Source organism: Cimex lectularius, unplaced genomic scaffold, assembly GCF_000648675.2.
Source record: "Cimex lectularius strain Harlan isolate CLEC.00 unplaced genomic scaffold, Clec_2.1 scaffold162, whole genome shotgun sequence".
NCBI lineage: Eukaryota > Metazoa > Arthropoda > Insecta > Hemiptera > Cimicidae > Cimex > Cimex lectularius.
In genome coordinates, this window is record NW_019393086.1 from 505,904 (window position 1) to 526,866 (window position 20,963).

The following is a 20,963-nucleotide window of genomic DNA, read 5'->3' on the forward strand; positions in this document are numbered from 1 at the left end:
ACAATGCAATTAAACTTATCAAAAGTGAAATGGACATTGCCAATTTTGTAGTATCACTTTCCCTAGCATTTTCATTTTATTTTTATTACAAATTGCATTAGCATTTATTAGAAACTATTGTTCTTTACTGAAAGAAAATTTAATTAAGGGATTTTGAAAAAATAACAAAATAAAAGATTTCAATACCATAATTTTGTTTTTTGGACAATAATTTTTGTAAACAATGAATACCGTGTGTAATGCTTTCTGTTACCTAAAACCATGTCTGAAACGAAGGCAGAAAAAGAAGACACGAAGTTCTAGAAAGGGCGAAAAAAGAGATACAGAAAGAGCGAAAAAGCGAGAAAGAAGGTAGGGAAGAAAATAAAGGAATAAGAGAAAGACATGCATGAGAAAGAGAGAAAAAACAGAAACGCAATCTTTATGAAAAGCAGGAGAAAGAGTGATAACTACATATAGGGCTGAAAACTATACAACCCCCAGGCAGCAAAGGAGAGAGAGAAAGTGAAAAAGAAAATTGCAGAAAGAACAAAAAAAGAGAAAGAAAGAGAGAGAGAGAGAGAGAGAGAGAGAGAGAGAGAAGTAAGGGGCGAAAGTAAGGGAGCGAGAGAAAGAAATACACGATTAAGGAAGAATAAAAGAGAAACGCAAATAGTATGTAAAGGACAGCAGAAATATACCGACTGCTTGTGATAAAAAAAAATAGACAGGCCATAGGCAACGAGAGTATTGTATGGCCAGAAAAACATCATTCTTTTCTTAAAAGATTTGGCGACCTACAGCACTCTAAGTTTCTGTGAAAATTCAGTTTATGAATCGTGGGATTTCATTAAATTTCAGTGTCGACACTGGATATTGTAACCACAGATTCAAATTGGTCAAATCAATAACATAAATTCCTTTCAAAACGTTACATTTGTAAATTCGTAGATTTGTTAATTTGTTCCCGTTGCTGTCAAAAGAAAAGGTATTTTGAAAGACGTGATAAAAATTTTAAATTAAGATTTAAGTGTAAATAATCGATTTTTTAAAAAGTCAAATTTTAAAACATACAAGTTGATGACGGGTTGGTGAATCGGTGACTCATGCTGAACTGGTTATTGGGTCCGTCTTTACTCACGGGTTTGTTGATAATCAAACGCGTTTCGGCACTGAGCCATCTTGAGTGAGGAACACAGAAACAGAAGTTTTTTTTGTATTTGAACAAACCTGCGAGTGAAGTGAATAACCGGTTCAGCCTGAGTTCAAAAACTCACCAACCCATCAACAACTGATGTTTTAAATTTTAACTTTTTTTAAATCGATTATTTACACTTAAAATCTTAATTTAAATTTTTTATCTCGTCTTTCAAAATGCCTTTTCTATTGAGAGTAACGGGCAAAAATTATTGAAGCCGTTTCTTCAATCAAAAGTTATGACCAAATTTAGAAATTTTCATGGGCTCTTTCACTGTTGTAAAATAAAATGGTCACTAATTAACACTTTATTGTAATATCATGTTAGATTTATTGCCTTCCAAAGAAACTAAACTAACTAGATTCTCTGGCATATTCGACACAAAAATCCATGGATCTGGATTTTTCATCTGTACCTTCTCCTTATAAGAAGAAATATTACTGCCATAATTCCTTGCACAACGAACTAACGGATGAAAATATTATTCTTTTCGCATTTTTCTTGATAAGTGACTCTGTGAAGGTTCAGCATGATTTAAGACATTATTGACACATTTTTCTATACATGTTTTTAGCTTCAAAGTCCTGATGAAGGTCATTTATTCATCGAATGCTCGACGAACGAACCGATTTTTTTTTTAAATTTAGCTTATCACTTGTTTGTAATGTTAAATTGTAATTTTGATTGCCATTATTAATTTCATCAAAATCAATTTCTTTCCTATAAAAAGTGACGCTAGTTATACACCTCCAATTTTGGTTCTTATATGATTAACATATAGGAAAAAAAATTCTATACATAATGAATTTTTCTCTGGTTTGTTTTATCACAGAGCGTACAGGGTTTTAAAGGACAACTTTTTTTAGTAACTCTAAATTTGATCATAATTGTTGACTTAAAAATGCTCTTTTTTGTTCCGTTTTGTTCTCTAAAGAAAAAAATCATTTAAAACGTAGTAAAAATTTTACAGTAAAATTATAAGTTTAAACGATTTGTATATTAACGAGTTTTAAATTTAATTAAAATTTGAAAGGTTGTAGGTTGAGATGGGAAGTTGTAGTTCGAGTGCATCAAAGTCACTATAGTTTAGGTGGTTAGAGAAGCAGCGAATTAAGCCGAAGGTCGTGGGTTCGAATCCCGCTCGTGACACTGACTTTTTTATCTCAACCAATACCATAAATACAGATTAATTAATTGAAAGACATTATTTGGACAAGCGGACCACGAAACCTAGTGAATTTAATAAGTCAAATGAAGTATATCTTCACTAAAGCTCTCCGTGGCCATTTCATTTGTCGCCGAGAATTAAATTGATTACACGACATTTGAAAAATGGCAAAAAGGAGGGAAAATTCAAGAGGTGGGGTTGAGATGGGAAGTTAGTGTCCGAGTGGATCGAGGTCACGATAGCACAAGTGGTAGAGCAGCGGCGTATCTAGCCGAAGGTCGTGGGTTCGAATCCCGCTCTTGTCACTCATTTTTCATCTCAAGCAAAAACATTAAATAAAGAAAATAATTCGAATATATTTACAATTTTTGTATACATAGCGTGTACTTACCCACCCCCACGCAATTATACGTTTAATTATACTGATTTTGAAGTGTCCATTTCCTCACATAAACTTCTTTTAAATCAATTAAGTCCCAGGTAACTTCTTTTCTGTTATAATGAATAAGATATTCAAAACGCTGTATAATTAATCATTTCATATCTAGACGGAATTGCAGCTTTGCATTCGATTCCTGTCTGAACTGATTTCTTTCTCCTTCTCCCCCGTATTAATTTGGTAATAATGAAATAAAAAGTAAAAGTCTATTACGAAACGGTGAGAAAGGCGACTTTTCCGTTTTCATTGTCTTTATTCATGTGCGGGCCGGTTTTAATACATGCGGGCTGGACGTAGCTCGGAGCGGAACGAAAGTGTAAACAATAAACCACCTGTTTCCCACCGCACTTTACGATCCCGTCCTCATTTACACTCGAATATCACGATCTTACGGGTGAAGGTGCAATTGTGTTTTAGTTTAATAGGCCTAAGTCTGCGTGAGAGGCCAGGGAGGTGTGAGTGATTAATTGATTTATCGAGTTTGGATAAGTGAACGATTGAACGGATGTGATTGACTGAATGAATCGATTGAGTTACGTAATCAATAGGTGAACGGCTAAGTTAAGCCTAAGGGAGAAAAAATTATTAACAAATGTATTGATGCGTGAATGGATACGTACGTGAGGATGATTGACAAAACTTTCGAGTTGTAATGGAAAGATGTGAGCGATTGAGAAAATGTAAAAAAGTATATTTATAGTGTTTAAAAAATGGATAGTGATAGAGATAGATAGAGGGAGAGGGAGAGTGAGAGTGAGAGTGAGAGTGAGAGAGAGAGAGAGAGAGAAAGAGAGAGAGAAAGAGAGAGAGAGAGAAAGAGAGAGAGAAAGAGAGAGAGAAAGAGAGAGAGAGAGAGAGAAAGAGAGAGAGAGAGAGAGAGAGAGAGAGAGTGAGAGAGAGAGAGACATACAGACAGCCAGGGAGAAAAAAATAGGGATAGATAAATAGATATCGATTTCTATTTATCTATCCCTATCTATATCTATCTTTCTTTCTTTCTGGAATATACAACCACAGATGAAAAGAAAAGATTTTATATATATAAAATCTTTTCTTATATATATACACACATACATCTTCCTATCAACTCTGCGTCCCCTCAAAGAAATTTTACATTTAAACCGGCGTCCACCGTAAAAATATGGTGTAATATGATCAAAGTATTCGATGTTATAAGCATATCTTATATAAGCATTTTGTGCTCTTTGTAGTTTTTCTAGATTTGTTTTACTTATATTAGAATAGCATAGGCAAGCATACTCAAAGATTGGGAACAACATAGATTTTATAATTTGTAATTTAACCTCAGGTGGAAGATCAATTTGGATTTTTCGCAGCTGACAAAGTCTTTGGAAAGTTTTTTTTATTATAAATGTGGATCATTTGTTCTGACCAAGACAAAGTTTCATCGACTGTGACACCAAGATTCTTTAATGATATGAACAGCAGTATTTTGCGGTTATTTATTAGGATATTTACATTTTTAACATTAATACGAGAGAGAGAGAAAGAGAGAAAGAGGGAGAGGAAGATGGAGAGAGAGAGGGGGGGAGAGGGAGAGAGTGAGAAAGAATGAGAAAGAGGGAGGGTGACTGAGGGAGAGAGAGTGAGAAGAGAGACTTAGAGAGAGAGAGAGAGAGAGAGAGAGAGAGAGAGAGAGAGAGAGAGAGATTGATGATTGATTGATTGATACCGCTTTATTTACATAATCTCTCAAGATTTGGTCTCAAGGACCACTCTTACATCTTAAGAGAAAAGAGAGAGAGAGAGAAATCGATTTCTATTTATCTAATATATACATACACACACACACGCCTATCAACTCGGCGTCCCCTCAAAGAAATTTTACATTTAAAGCTGCCTCCACCATAAAAATATGGTGTAACATGATCAAAGTATTCGATGTTATAAGCATAGCTTATATAAGCATTTTGTGTATGTGTGTGTGTGTGTGTGTGTGTGTGTGTGTGAGAGAGAGAGAGAGAGAGAGAGAGAGAGAGAGAGAGAGAGAGAGAGAGAGAGAAAGAGGGAGATTGGGAGTGAGATGTAGTAAAATTGATTTTTGTTTTGAATGATCATTTATTCTATCATATTGTGAGATTGATTGTTCAATCAATGTGAATCAAAGTGGGTACGTTCGTACTATGTAGGTTCTTCCCCTAAATTCCTTAGATGATTCGTTGTTTCCACTTGCCCTTACAAAAAAAAAAATAAAACATGCCTAAGTACATTTATAACTTTACTACAACCACAAAACATTCAATATAATTAAGAATTACGATAGTATTTACAGTAAACTCGCATAAAGCGATGTTTCTGTCGGGCCATAAATAATAGATAAAATCCTAGCGTCAATGTTCCGTAAGGGAAACACAATTCATTACCCGAAGCGATAAATCATGAAGATGAAAGGGCAGGAGCGTTATTTCCCTTTTTGGATCTGTATTTGCCCACTGTCACGACGCTCATCGGTTATTAATTACAGGACGGCCACGCCGGCGACGCACCAATTAGTGTAGGAAATAGTCAGGATGATTTCTAACGCCTCCTCCGTTTACTTTCACGGCCCCGGGGCCACATAACCCTTTTGTTATACGGTGCAACATCCGCAACTGCTCACTCTACATCACCCTCGGGACGTAATATTTCAGTTTATGCTTCGAATCTATGGCTGGCACGACTCGCGGAGGGCGTTTCTCATTTCTTCAAATTCAACTCGAAAGCACTCCATATACATATTTTAACATGTGCATATATGAATGTATAATTGGCCTGTTGCTGACAAAGACTAACGTAATATCGGCCTCGGAACAAGTAGGCACAAGAACACTAAGAGAACTATTTATCTCTTCCACAGTTTCTTCAAAAAATTTTTTACACTTAAACAAGAGACTTCAATCAAGAATAAGAACTTCAATCAATAAATAAAAATTAATCAACTGTAATCTGAACTTCTTCCTCATCCTGCCCTAAGCGGCGACACCTCTTTCCTACATTTCCATCTTTCTTCTGGACCAAAATCGTTCAAAATTGAAGAAATGTATTAAAATGACTGCAACATTTCTTTGTTCCAACATTCTCATACATACAACAACATTGTATTACATGTAATTTACAAAAGTTGATGGAAGGTGTTGGTCTGAAAGAAGGTGAGAAAAGGAGAAATACATGTTCAACCAGTCCTAACTAGACTGAATATGGCGCTAAGCTGATAGGCGTTTATGTAACATCAAAACCCACGAGTGTAGACGGACCTACCAAGTGACCCAGAGAGAGAAAAAGAGAGAGAGAGAGAGAGAGAGAGAGAGAGAGAGAGAGGGTGGGTGGGAGGCGATGAGAAAGAGATTAATATAAATAGATTATAGATAAATAGAGAACGGTATAGACATAAAATGAGAAAACGAGAGGTAAAAAGGCAGAGAAAGACGGACAGTGAAATGAGAAGCGAGATAATGTGCGAAACAGAAAGAGTTCGAGAGGATGGGAGGGAAATAAAAAGAAGGAGAGAGAGTCAGAGAGAGAGAAAAAATTGAACAAGAAATAGAGATAGAAGGAGAATGGTAGAGACAGACAGACAGATAAAAAGAGGAGAGATTGATAGAGATAAATTATAGATTAATATAGACAGAAAGTGAGAAAAATGAGAAAAATCGAAAGTGAAAGAGAAAAAAAGAAAGAGAGCGAGGTAGATAACTAGATCGAGATGAGAGAGAGAAAGGAGAGAATGACAAACGAGAGCAAATAAAGGGAAGGAGAGAGACCGAGAAAAAAGAAATTAAAAGATAAAAAGAGATAGTAAGACGTCTAGTAATAGAGATGAGAAGAGGAGAGATTGGTAGAGGTAGATTATAGATATATAGAGAAAGAAAGTGAAAGAATGAGAAAAAAGTCAGAAAAATAGAAAATGAAAGCGATAGAAAGAAAGAGGGCGAGGTAGATAGATAAATAGAGAGACCGTGTGGGAGGATGACTGAAGTACATGAGAAAGGTGAAATAAAAAGAGAGAGAGCGAGAGAGAGAGAGAGAGAGAGAGAGAGAGAGAGAGAGAGAGAGAGAGAGGGGGGGAGAGAGAGAGTTCTAGATGCAATACTTTTAAAGGCTTTATGATAAAATTAATTACTGAATTTTTATATTTTGATGTCTAGATCTATATTATTATTTTTAAATGCTATTATTGCGGATTTTTTTCGAAGGTCGATGTAAATGTAATTGGATAGTGTCAATACTGTATAACTTATTGCAAAAAAAAGTGCAATTCCAAGATATGTTTAAATTTTGAACCTGTTTTATCCTAGGTGTGGATTATACTTGAATTTTCTCATAAAAGCATTTTGATATTCATGTATGTATAGGAAGTACGACTTTTTTAAACGTAATCCTTATTCAGTGCTATTTTCGGGAAAACATTCATTCTGACCGTGCTACGGTCGTCGTTCCGATTTAAAAACGCGCATTTGTACTTATTAGTAAAATGATCACGCGCATCTGAAAAAAAAGCCCGTGACACTTTTCGACAACAGAGAATCGGGAAATGAGGAGAAAGGGAGCTGATGAGACAGGGAGGACATGGAACGACGGTGATTGCGTCCGAAAACTCGCAATTAGAAAACGGTGGCCGATCATAAAAATGATGAGATTTCATGCAAGGCAAATTCTATTACAAAAGGACCCCTGGTCAAAGTATTTCGAACTTTTCTCACGGCCATCGCGCCACGCGAGTTACTTGACGATTCTTCTCGGTTACCAAATTTATTCTTCGAAGCCCGCCTTTTGTTCGTGTGATGTAAGATCAAGAGGCGCCTTGCTTGGCGCACACGTGGTGATAAACTGATATTCTCACGGTACTACTGTATTCTCAGAGGAATCGGGCCTTTCCTTAATGATTAACGCATAAATCAATCATATATAGCCAAAACAAAAGTCCCTTTGCGTACAAACGTAACTTCGTTATTTATTGTTTCGTGGCTCATATGTAACAAATGATCGTAAAAAGAGCTGTTTCTGTTTTTCACGATGTCCTTAATGATGTGCTTTCTACAGTTTTATTGACCAATTTATGCATTTATCTGTTCATGTTTTATACCTAATCAAATAAACAAACGAAAACGTTCCGATAGTGTGGTTATGATGGCTATTCAAACGGCGTTGGACACGATAAAGCGGGGAACACATCTACCCGAGGCAACGCTACCCGACGCAAATCCAAAGTTCAATTTTCCTTATGGGGTTGTAGGGATGGGTTCTATTGGACAGAGGAAAAAGCTAATGGCACGAGAGGGATTCGAACCCACGACTTCGGCTAGATACGCCGCTGCTCTACCACCTGAGCTATCGTGACCTCGATCCACTCGGACATCAACTCCCCAAAAGATGATTTTGGGATACTTCCCATTCTGGTGCACTATAAAATAACGTTTCTATTTAAATTTCTTTTAAGTACCTCTACATTATTTGTTGACAAAAAAAAAAGCCATTACATGGTTTTTAATTCTCCCCGCGTTTCTGGATGTTCATCATTTCTGGAGCTTACCTTATGCATTGTCCAACATAAAGAGAAAATATCGACACATTTGAACCAAAATAGTGTGTGAAAGTTCTCAACACGAAGGAGGTAAAGGGTTTTTATACATTTAACGCATATTATAAGAATGGTAAAGTAACAGGCGGTAGTATATTTCATGTCATCACGATATAAATGGGTGCGAAAAAGTCTGACCAGGTTTTGTATGAGGATTTCAAATTTTAACCAAAATTAAGTTTGTGAAGAAGGACCACTGAAGATAATCTGAAGGGTTTTATAAATCGGTTGAATTACCAAATGTAGCAATAATGTATTTAGCAGGGCAATATGAAAACGACCATTAGTACAGACAATAAGGTACTAGGGGGAGACGGTGACCAAAAGGGTTTAGGCGTTGACTCGGCGCTCATCACACTAAAGTAAAGTCCAGGGTTCGAATCCAGCGGCCCTACATTCGAACCCGACATACTTACAAAGGGGCTTTTTATAAATCTTGAGGGTTTATATGTCCTCTGCTGTTGCAAACCCTCGTAAAAATAAATAATCAATAAATAAATCAAAAAAATAAAAAATAAATAAAAGGCACTACCCAGTTTAGATAAAACTATGTATGTGTGATTTTTCATCCTGGCATTTCGAAACCTTCGGTGTATGTCAGTTATATTAGTCGTGTCGTTTTGTATAAGTGAATTTATTATTTAATACATTTGGTGAGAAACAAAAATACTGAGGACATAACATGACAGTGAAAATAGGCAGACCAAAATGATCGAAAATGACAAACTACAGGTTCATCAGCCGAAAAATCAAATTTAGGGACAGACAGGCGGAAAATTCAACAAGGTGGGGTTGAGATGGGAAGTTAGTGCCCGAGTGGATCGAAGTCACGATAGCTCAAGTGGTAGAGTAGCGGCGTATCAAGCCGAAGGTCGTGGGTTCGAATCCCGCTCGTGACACTGACTTTTATCTCTACTAAAAACCTTAATTAATTGAACTAATATTTAAGTTCAATTAAATGGACCGTTGATTACTGTAATAAACTCCCTTACTGACCACAATTTTTAAAAATTCATTATTATAATAATTAAATATGATATATAAATATAAAATCCAAAAAATGCAAGTGTAATCATATTTATTTTACTATATTAATTATAGTTATAAATTTTGTATCAGGAAATATCCATACCCATAACTTTCAGTTTCTATTTTACCCTGTGACAGTTATCTTGTTATTATTTCGACATAATTTCAGTTTATTTTAACAAATCATTGGCCTCAAGTTTTAATAAAAAAAGGGGTAAAACTCAGCTAAGTCCCTTTAAGTAATTATTTCATCAGGTTAAAATAATGAGTTCATCATAGAGAATGTAATTTTTTCGTTATTAAATAACAAATCGTAACAGGTTTCATTGAGATAAAGCCTGGAAGTTGTAAAATAAAATTATTTAATTAATTCCATACTTTATTAATTGATTACAACACAGGCAACGAAACATTTCCTCAGCCATGGTGCAAGCCTTTCCGGCCGCTGTTTTTCTCTCCCAAAATTTCACAACCCAATTTGTTTTTTTCAAACGGTAAAGCGAAGAGGTTTTTGCGCGGCGATACAACGTGGCCGACGATATATACAGATTACTCAGTTTTCAAACCCTTTGACCTTTCAGACCCGGCCTGAAAAGGAGAGTGGCTCCGAGCTCTCACGATACTAATTCCTTGCACTAACAGTTGAACGACGGTCGAGACGTGATCACCTGCTTTATTCGTGGATTATTCAAGGTTGAGATACTAATCAAGGGCGAGAAATAGGAATTAAACCAAGCAAGCAATAAAATACCAGTTGAAAAAAAATGAAATTTTGCAATAAATTAATACGTTCACGGTTCTGGGTTCAAATCCCAGCATAGGCCTTGGAATTGAATTTTAGGTTAAACCTCTTGTCTGCGTTGCCCACGGGTAGCAAGTTGTACGTTAAGCTCTTCTACATGATAAAATTTAAAGTAGGGAGTCCAGTCTAAGGATGGTGCACAGATGGCTCCAAACCAAACGAAGGAACGGATCAGGCATTTTCTGTACAAGCCCAAAATATGAGCAATCAAACTCATTAGGGAAGTATATTTCGGTCTTTCAAGCGGAAATACATGCCATCAATGCTTGTGCCCTGGAAAATCTTAAAAGAGGTTACACTGACAAAAAAATCCTTATAAGATCAGATAGCCAAGCAGCCATTAAAGCATTAGCATGTAAAAGAATTACATCAAAACTAGTCAGTGAATGAATCCAAAATCTCCAAAACCTGGGAAAACACAACAACCTGATGTATCTTGGGTACCAGGGCACAGGGGAATTTTGGGTAACGAGAAAGTAGACAGACTGGCCAGAGGAGGATCTACAAGACCATACATAGGCCCCGAACCTATCCTTGGGATAACAAAAACAAACATAGAATCCTCCATCGCAGAATGGATCCAAGCAAAACAAAAGGAGAAGTGGATAAACTCTAGCGGTGCAGTAAACTTATGATGAAACAACCCTCACCACGATTGGCAAAAATAATGCTGCAATTGGAGAGGGCAAAACTCAGAGGAGTGGTGGGACTATTAACCGGTCACTGGCATCTGAGAAAACATCTACACAACATGGGTATATACAGCGATGATCCCATTTGCAGATTATGTAATGAGGAGGAAGAAACAGCCACTCATATCATCTTCGAATGCGAAACAACAGCTCAATGGAGGTTTAACCTAACATACGGAAAAGACTTAGGGAATCAAATTGCAGCAGCAACAGTCAATGACCTGATACTTCTAAGAAGAAGGATTGAGTCTATTGACTGAACTAAGGAACTAGGGAGGTACAATAAGCCAGAAGGCTGCAGTGCCTGGGGAATACAAACCCCGCTTCCTAGTATCCTTTCCACCATACCATACCATACCAATACCAATAGTCTAAGGAAAATTTTTTCTTTACTACCAACTTTTCATGTAACCATTTTTTTATCTGATATCCAGAAACGTCTGCAGCTTGTGAACATTCAGAAAACACTCATTTACTAGGTTTACATATCCTTTTTACTAAGACCTGTTTTTGGACCAGCAGCAGTCTAAAATTACCAAAGAATAGTACTTTGTTAAAAATATTGGCCCAACAAAATCCAAACATTATAAACATCCGAAAAACAATAGTACTAGTATTGGCACCAAATTGAAATATGGGATGAATCTGAATTAAATTAAAGAAATTAAAACATGGCCTAAAACTTGCACCTTGGTGCTGTAGTAGATATTCAATGTGGTCCTAAAAATCAGGGTCAGAAAAACCACCAAGAATTTTCCTTTTTTTTTTTTTTTTTTACAAAACCTTAAAGTTTACACTTATTTTCGTTTTATTTGAGATTATTGGGCTGGCTGTACGACCACATTTTGTCCAAATCCTCCTGAAATAAACTGCATTGATTCAGTGAGTTGATTTGGTAAACAATGTATTACGTTACTAATCCAATGGTAGTTTTAAGAAAGGGAGGCTGATTTTCCCGTGTTGACTGTTTTTCTCACAAGTTTCACAAGTCATCTCTCATTCACTCTCTCTCTCTCTCTCTCTCTCTCTCTCTCTCTCTCTCCAGCATCATTTCAATCACGTATATCTGCAGGTAGGATGGGATTTAACAGAACACGCTTCCCCTGTTTTAAGCATGTCTGATTTGGGGTCCAGATAAATTTCAGAAATTTTTCTTCAAGCTCTTTGGCCTACCATCCTCAACTTCTATTAGCTATGTTGTATGTAGAAACGTGTACATGTTGAAGTGCTGAGGCTTCACTTTAATTATATCCTTAAGCTTCCTGATTCCAAAAATTACAGCCCTTTAGAAAAAAAAATCGTATGTTTTCTCACTTTCACATTCTATTTAGCAAGTATTCCACCACACATTACTTCAGAATCTATATCCCTAAATAGAAGCCTTATCTAGACTTGTTAATTAATACGCGACGTAAGGAGGAGTATGTGGGCCATCAATTCGCTTTCAATTGTAAAAAAGGCCTAGATGAAACCCCCTTGCTAATTGCTTATAATTGCTTCTGATTTTAATCAGGATCTAAATTTTGGTGATTTGCAGTTTTATAGAATGGGGTGAGAGTTAATATGGTTAAATTTCAACCCTTGGGTGGAAGGACCATGTGACATGTTCTCTACACGTAACGCTAGGGTCAGAGAGGATATGTTTCTTATTCTCGGTGAATCCTCCATATTAAAAGAAATTTGTTTGCTCCAAAAAAAGTCGCAATTTACTGGGTAGAAGCGAATTAATCATCGGGTTAAACTCTAAACCAATCACAATTAGAAAAAGGCCTATAAAAAAAAAGGCTGTACCTCTCATATCCTGTGTTCATTAATTCAATTTTCTCTTTTTACTGTTGTTTTGTAGATATATTCATTGATTTCAGTCAGAGAGAATTTTCCATGTCTACGGTACTTATATTGTAAAGGTAGAATTTTGTTTGTATTAAGACAAACAAAGTATCATTGTTATTATTAGGTGTTGAGAACATCATAAGGAACTTTTCATTAGGGCATAATAAATAAGTTTATATGACTTAAGCCAGGAACACACGCGATGCTACGCCTTGCCACGTTTTGGTGGGGTGTGCACATCTATCCGACACGTCGCGTACAGTCCACAGCGTTTATCACAATCATCACTATCACAATCGCGAAGCATCTTTTGTAATAAAATGTTAGTTAAATTTTATGAGCACAACCATCTAATAAATTTAATTGTTTTAAATAAAGTTACTCCTGACCATCATAATAAAACAATGTTTTAAAAACTTATGCATTTTTGATCTCGTTTAATTTGGTTTATATTAAAATAACATGTTGTAATTAATATAACGACAAAATTACATGTACTTAGTTTGAAATAAACTACAAAAAATATGACTGTCCTGTTCTGATGCTACCCGACATTACAAAATGGTGTAATTTTACGAGCAAAACTATGGAATAAATTGTTAATTAAATTTTATGAGCAAAACCGTGTAATAAATTGTTCCAATTTTAGTGTATGTACCGCCGAAGCGAGTACAATAAATTGTTAGTTAAATTCGTTTCATCAAAAATCGTATTCCGGTGTTTTTGATTAATTTTCTACCAAACCATTAAAATTAATTTTTTAAATAAAAACTAATTAATTTTTAATCACAGTTAATTTGGTTTATATTAAAATAAGTATGTTGTAATTAATATAACGACAATAATACATGTAGTTTGAATAAAAATATGAGTGTCCGGTTCTTTTGTCTTCGACTGTACTCGATGCGACCAGACGAAAATCTGGATGGGGATCGCAGAGCGTCGGGTAGGTTAGCGTGGCATAAGCATCGGGTAGATGTGCACGGGGGTAATACAACCTTATGGAAAATCGGAGTTTGGATATGCTTCGGGTTGCATCGGGTAGTGTCGTATGGCATAACATCGGGTAAGTGTGTTCCTGGCTTTAGGGTGGTGCGGCCAGCTTGTCAGGTGTTGATCCTGGCTAGAAAAAAACATCGATAGAAAAACACCCATGATACCATCGATGGTAATACACATTGTACCATGGTACTGGATGATTTTTTGAGTACTCATTACTCAAACCATAAATTATTTTCATATGCATAAATTATTAAGTGCCATTTTATAAACATAAGCTAATTTTTCGAACTTCGCCATTTCTGAGCGCTATATTAGGAGCTTGATTAATAAAATGATGTTTGTTATTTTAATAACATTTGTTAGGAATTTTTTGGCCTTTGGTTCCATTTATGGCTATAAGAAGATCTCTCGGTCCCTTTTGAATGAAAGACGTCTACTGTTAAAGTATTTTGTGTCTGTGAATTTTATTCAAAATACCTCCCTGTTTTTTCTTAGTTACTTCGGAAAACATCCATAATCCACCCAAGCCCAATTCCAGTCCCTTGCTAAACAAAACATCATCTAAAATTAATTTATACGAATTTTACAATAAAACACTACCACGTCTTCTCTGCAACAGAACTTAAAAAACGTAGCTTTAAAACCGAGTGATTTTTCGTTTCCGAAATAATCTGTCCAGTTTTGGAAAATAATCGTTTAGAGGGAACAGATGTGCCAAATGAGGCACAAATTGAACAACTCCTGCCAGGTTCGGATAGGTCACTTTCGTAGCAAAAGAATATGTGTCATTCCCTATTCACAAAGTGAAAAAGCGAAATTTACAAAACATCGACTGCCTACTATCGATGGTCAAAAAAACGTCGACACAGTAACATCGATGGTGAAAACATAGAACATCAGTTGCCTACCATCGACGCTCATCCGTAATCCTGGCAGGGGTCTCGGCTCCGGGACTGCCAGGATCTCTTGATGTCTGTGATACCATTGACTCAGGAAAAACGTAGACGATACACCCAAAAACGTACACGATAGTGGTATAGACCGCTGGTGGTTCGGTCTTTTGGGCTTCCGACAAAATCAAGATTGTTTGTTTGACAATGGTTTTTCATTTTAGATTGTCATTATCTCAATAAAGGTCCTAATTTAAGAAAATATATTGCATTTTCCGGCATGCTCGTTATGAGGTCTAATAGCTTTGTTTTTCTCGCCTTATCTGATGCACATCGCAACGAACTGGGACAACGATGATGACACAGTCTGTTGGGTTTTTTGTTGAAATTTGGTACAACTCTAAACGAAAGTGAAACATCGGATTCGTATGATGGATGTGGACGCAAGGTGGGCGACCACGTGCTTTCTTCATCTTGCAACAACGCAGAGCAGGCCCCATCACGATCTACACCTATGACATTTATGCCGGACCGCACTGGCCTCTTGCTACCAACGCCTCTTATTTTTGACCCCTTAACCTTACCGTATGCGATTTTTTATCTGGATAAAACGAAACAGCACGTAACCATATCGGTCGTAACTATCTGATTTAATTGAAGATGTCTTCAGGTATAATTTACTTGAAAAAGCCGGCATTCCGTGTTGCATAAGGATTCTCGAGATTCGAAAAACAGGGCCGATTCAACTCTCATCGCCCAAGGTGTAGGCTGGCGCTGTCACTCACACTGATTTATGCTCAAACTTTTAACATCACTTATGGATATTTTTTCTTGTCAACACAGATTTACAAAAAGAATGCATATGCATATCAATTTCTAATAAAGCAGATCAGTCAAGAGCTTTACTCGGTATGTCAAATATCACAATTTTTCTGGATTGCTTTTTTTAAGTTTTCGAACTTTGGTACAAATTTAATTTTTTTAGTAGCTTTTTATTATTAGTTATTCGAATTTATAAATAGAAAAGTATAATAATTGAAATGTTGACGTAACTTTTCTTTACGTCCAAAAAGGTATATAGCATTTAAAAGGAAATGGTTTCCTTTTCGACTTTATCAGATATAAACAATCTGTCAAGCGCAATGACTTACTGGAATATACATTTTTGCCAAAATTTGACTTATCCAATTTGGCCCGGAGGGTGTAGAAATATACTTAGATATACATATATCATATTCCAATTAATTATTCTTTTTATCTAAAGTTTTTGGTAGAGATGAAAATTTAGTGTCACGAGCGGGATTCGAACCTTCTGCTGATACGGTGCTGCTCAACCCATTTGAGCTATCGTGACTTCGATTGCCTCGGACTTCAACTCGCAAACCCAACCTACAACCGTTCTATTTTTCCCTGTTTTTGTCATATTTTCAAATGTCAGGATTCGGTTCTTAGCGACTTATGAAGTGGCTACGGGGAGCTGTTAGTGAAATAATTACTTCTTTTTAATTATTAAATTAATCCATATTTGCTTAGTGGTCATAATTGACCATTGAATTATTCCAATTAATTATTATTTTTATCCAAGTTCGAATCCCGCTCGTGACACTAATTTTTACATCGCAACCAAAAACCTTAGATAAAAAGAATCTTTATTATGGTCCATAATTACCACTAACCAAACTATTAAATTTTGTATTAAAAAAGCATGGAAATGAGGAAGGAGTTTCGTATTAACTTAATTCAAGTTAATTAATTATTCTTTCTATTTAAGGTCTTGTTTGAGATAAAAAAGTCAGTGTCAAGAGGATTCGGGATTCGAACCCACGACTTCGGCTAACTACGCCGCTAGTCTTGCTCTTGAGCTCTCGTGACTTCTACTTAATTCAAGTGAAAAACGGACCGCGGTGTTCGACTCGAATTCACGCAAATGATTTTGGGTTCGAATCCCGGCACAGCTCATGGAATTGAAATTGATAATAATATGAAAAAAGTATTGTCAAAGCGGTACCAACCCTTCATCCATGACACCCAACAAGTAGTTGGACGTTAAGCCCTCCTTTCTGACAAGAATTACTTTATTTAAAAAAAATCAATTCTTGCACACAAAAATCCTTGAAAATTTGACCGCCCTGCTTCTTATAAAGTATAGGAAATTATTTTAATATTGGACAGACTGTCATAATTTATCGGCTCAAAATGGAATTAAACTATTTTCCATTTCTCAGTTAGCCGTGTTGTATGCAGCTGGTAAAAGTGTTCAGCTGCAGGGTGGTACAAGAAACTATGCCATTGTTCTTCTCGTGTTGCGGTCGACGTCTGGATTAAGGGGAAGGCCTGAGGCCACGTTGGAGGTGGCCGTACGATAACGGTCGGTGCGAAACTACTGAGTAAAGATTGGCAATCATCGCAATCATCAACTGCCGACCTCAATTTCCGACCTTTATCTCCGACGGAACCGCCCTTTGGGTCCGGTATCAATCACGCAACTCTTCCAATCTACGACGTGTGTTGGGTTGTTATTCTGACTATTTTTGTGGAATAACAATGAATAAGATGAAACGCGCAAAGTTTATAATGGATCATTAATTAATGCATTAATGACAGTCATAAATTTGGAATCAATTAAAGTTAATAACTATGAACGTGAAACCCTCGAAAATGTCTTAGTAACCATTTTGGCTCCGATGGTTTTGTTAAATAATTAAATTAGTTAAATAAACACAAATATAAAGATATTGAAGAGACAGACAGATGTGTGTGTGAGAGAGAGAGAGAGAGAGAGAGAGAGAGAGAGAGAGAGAGAGAGAGAGAGAGAGAGAGAGAGAGAGAGAGAAAATAAGAAGCATGATTACCGATTATTTGAATATTTAATTAATTAAAAATGATTTACTGTAACAATTTATATTCGTGGAAAGAAGTCGATAACTTATCTTTGGTTTTCTCCCCTGAAATCGGGATTTTTCCCAAATTGGCGAATGCTAAACAGTTTTCACTGGTATTTTATCCAGAACATGAAAGACAGGGGTAAAAAGCATTTGACGTGGGATAAACGTTTCGTCTAAACTTAACTCTTGTCTACCACAGAACCAAAATTAGAAGGAAAAATCTTACTTTTTAAGCTGTATAAACAGGATTTATGTCTGTGACGAGTTTTATTTAATTCTATGTACACCTGGATGCAGTGCATAATTTACGATTAATTAATGGTGAATTGATACTATTTGCTCGTTGTCAATATCTTTCAACCCGACGTGTTCGAGTACTCACGTACCATTAAATACTATGATGTTTGTCAGGAATGCAGTCAACCTTCACAAAAGCACAGGTTTTGGCTGCTATGAAATTATTCGTTATTTTGCTAACAATAATATTGATACTCATCAATGAGTCCTTCTCCACTAAATCTTTAGTAAAAGGCGAAAGATTTATTCGTTATGAAGAGAGACCAGAGTTTTTATTTTATATAGCCGTCAAAATATGTTTATGTGTTTTGTAGGAGTGAGCGTATTTATTAGATTGAATGGGGAGGGGCTGATGGTGGAATAGCATCCCCACTCTCTTCGAGCTGAGTACGTACTTGGGTCGATGGCGGAAAATTATAAAAGTACCCCATCGACCACAATTAGTTAGTTTATGATTATTCGGAAATCGTGAGATGCGGTCTGGTGTGACGTAGGTTTCAGAAAAACATTTTCTTTACCTTGCCAACGTTCCGATCTTTATTGAGATCATCTTCAGGGCTCAAAGTGTTTGTTTTATGAGTAGATGTGTCATTTTTGTGGGTCGTGGTGAGAGTGCCAGTGAGGAACCTCCATATAAGCTTATGCTTATAGTACGTTTCTGGAAGAGCATACAAGTAAGAAGAACAAGCAAGCCTCTAAAGATTGGGTCTCTTCTTTAGAGGTTATAAGGACCTCCATATGACCTCTAAAGACGATCTCATGTCCGAAATTTAATTTGCTGCAGGTCGATAAACATCCAAAACAAGCAAGCTTCTGCTGTGAATGAGTTAGCTCAAAAGTATAATTTCAGTGGCTAAGTGGATAAAAATTCGACACATTCAAGATGAAATTTCGGTGGTTAACCGGATTAACGGTCAATGTCGTTGGTTTGGGTACTAAACTCATCTTCAAATTGTCTCTAGGATGAAGTGTATATGCCCAGCTCCCGTACGTCCCTCGCACGAGTATTCCCCACGTACCATTATCGAGCATAACGACCGATTGGTGACGAACATTTACATAATCTCTACCGTCAAAGCCCGCAACCTCTGCCTATACGGGTGCCCCTCGGGGATCGGGTAAAAGAAGCGACGAAACCGACCCAGTGAAGATCAGTAGTAAATACAGAAGCAGAATCTCGTCCGATCAGATCCTGGGGAAACGGGGCTAGCTGTGTAGTGGCTGTTTCAGCTGAAGGCCGTAAGGTCCTATGAAACTAGTTCAACCCCAGGAGGGTGAGCTCGGTATTTTAATGGTTGCCTGTTCCTGGGCTAAATCCAGAAATGTGGAGAAGGGTATTACTTTGAGCGGCTCGCTTAGGATGGTCTCATCTGGGGTGTATTACAACCTGAAAAGGTGAGCTCCATTAAGTAGGCAATATGAGCCCCATATACTGCCAATGTGTAAATAAAGAAAATTACCCTTTTATTACACTTTACACCACTTTTATGCATTTATAATGTTTTTCACCTAATGGCCAGAAATATCAGCAGCTTGTGAATTGTCAGATAACTTTTTAAAAAAATTACTAAGCTTAAAAATTCTATTTAGAAGATCTTTTTTGAACCAGTTGCTGACACATCAAAATTCTCTAAGTACTAGTAATGAAGAAATTTTGGGAAAACTAACGGACAAAATAAACATAGTTTAAATATAGTACTGTTCAAAAGCTATATCTAATATTAAGAATTGAAAAGTTGAATTTAAAAAAGAAGAACATTATTGAAAATTTGTCCCCTTTAGTTGTTGTAGGCAGGACGCTTAGGCACTTGCTATCATCGGCATTTTTTGCTATGCGTTTCTTTTTTCCTTCTGTTCCATTTTCATTTCATTATCTTTTCTTTCTTCACCGGGTTTATCTTCAGCTCTACTATTTCTCATTGTTTTTAAATACAGATAGCTGCGTACCTAGCGTTTTTACCTTTACAAAATATAAAATCGAATGTATGAATTTCTTCGTAGAGAAGTTTCGATCGGTGTATCAATGAAGTGAAGTAAAAACAAAAAGTAAAATAATTTCTATATTACAAGAATTAAAGTCTAGTGTCTCGGCCAGACCAAATTTCAGTTTATTCTACAATAAAATTTCAAACTTCAGACAGGGAAACGAAGCAGAACCACTATCATGGCGGGTACGATAGTCGTACACACAAAGTCAGGTGTAATTAGTGTGTGATATATGTTGTGACCTTCTGAACTTGAAGGGTCCCACGGAAATGTTTACTACGTTTTTAAATGCGTATAACGCGTCCCAAACTGACAATGGCTAATGGTCTAAATCGTAATTACTTCTGGTAATGATCTGCGGGTCTTTTCACCGCCCCTGACCACCCTGAATCCTCGGCATTGAACGCTAACCCTTTGACGCGAAAACAATCGCCAAACCCGACGTTATTGAGATTTAAACAACGGGACCCGTGATGGGATCCTTTTGTGAAACCGAGGCCAACTCGCATTTCTTTCTACTGAGACGGAAAGGATTTTGATTATTTTTGCCCCTGTTACGAAACGGGGAAGGGCCGGCAAAAACCCCCGTCCTTTTTTTTAACGGAAATCGGTGAAAAAATGCCGACCGACGTCTTATTAACTACCTATCAAAAAGGGTTGTGAAAGGCCGACGTGCCCTACGTGCCGCGCAGGTCTTCGCATTCAACAGTAATGGGAACAATAAGAGTGTTGCTTCAACCCTTACCCAACAGGCCTCTCGAGTGGCTGTTAATTGAATGCCGTCTTCACACGACTGCGTTTGCTCAAAAACCTCGAGTTTCGTGTCATAACATTACTTCTACGCCGTTCATAAAACCCGTTTCAGTCCTGAGAATAAAAAAATCATTTTTGATCGCCATCAAATCCAAACTTGATCGCCTACAGTGATTCACAATTGTCCTTTTCTTAGAAAACTACTATCTGCACTAATAATACTTAACTTAATAGTGTTTATCTTAACTAACAATATTGGATGACTTTTTGAATGAGTATTTTGTAAGAAAAGCAAAAATTTAATCTCAAAGTATTCGATTTTTACTTTTCTGTAATAAACACTTTTTAAAAACTTAATATTAATTTGATTGCTAGATTTAGTCTTTATTATTGTGGTCCAGATGGAGTCAAGATAAAGTACTTTCTACTAGG

At 36.5% G+C, this 20,963-nt stretch overlaps 1 protein-coding gene and 1 non-coding gene across 3 annotated transcripts in view; both read right to left on the reverse strand.

The window, feature by feature from the left end:
- LOC106666059 (whirlin) overlaps positions 1-20,963 on the reverse strand; it is a 148,885-nt gene that overhangs the window by 42,285 nt on the left and 85,637 nt on the right. The window lies entirely within an intron of this gene.
- Positions 17,950-18,064, reverse strand: LOC112128098. Its single transcript, XR_002910861.1, has one exon. It is a non-coding gene; the product is annotated as a U5 spliceosomal RNA (small nuclear RNA).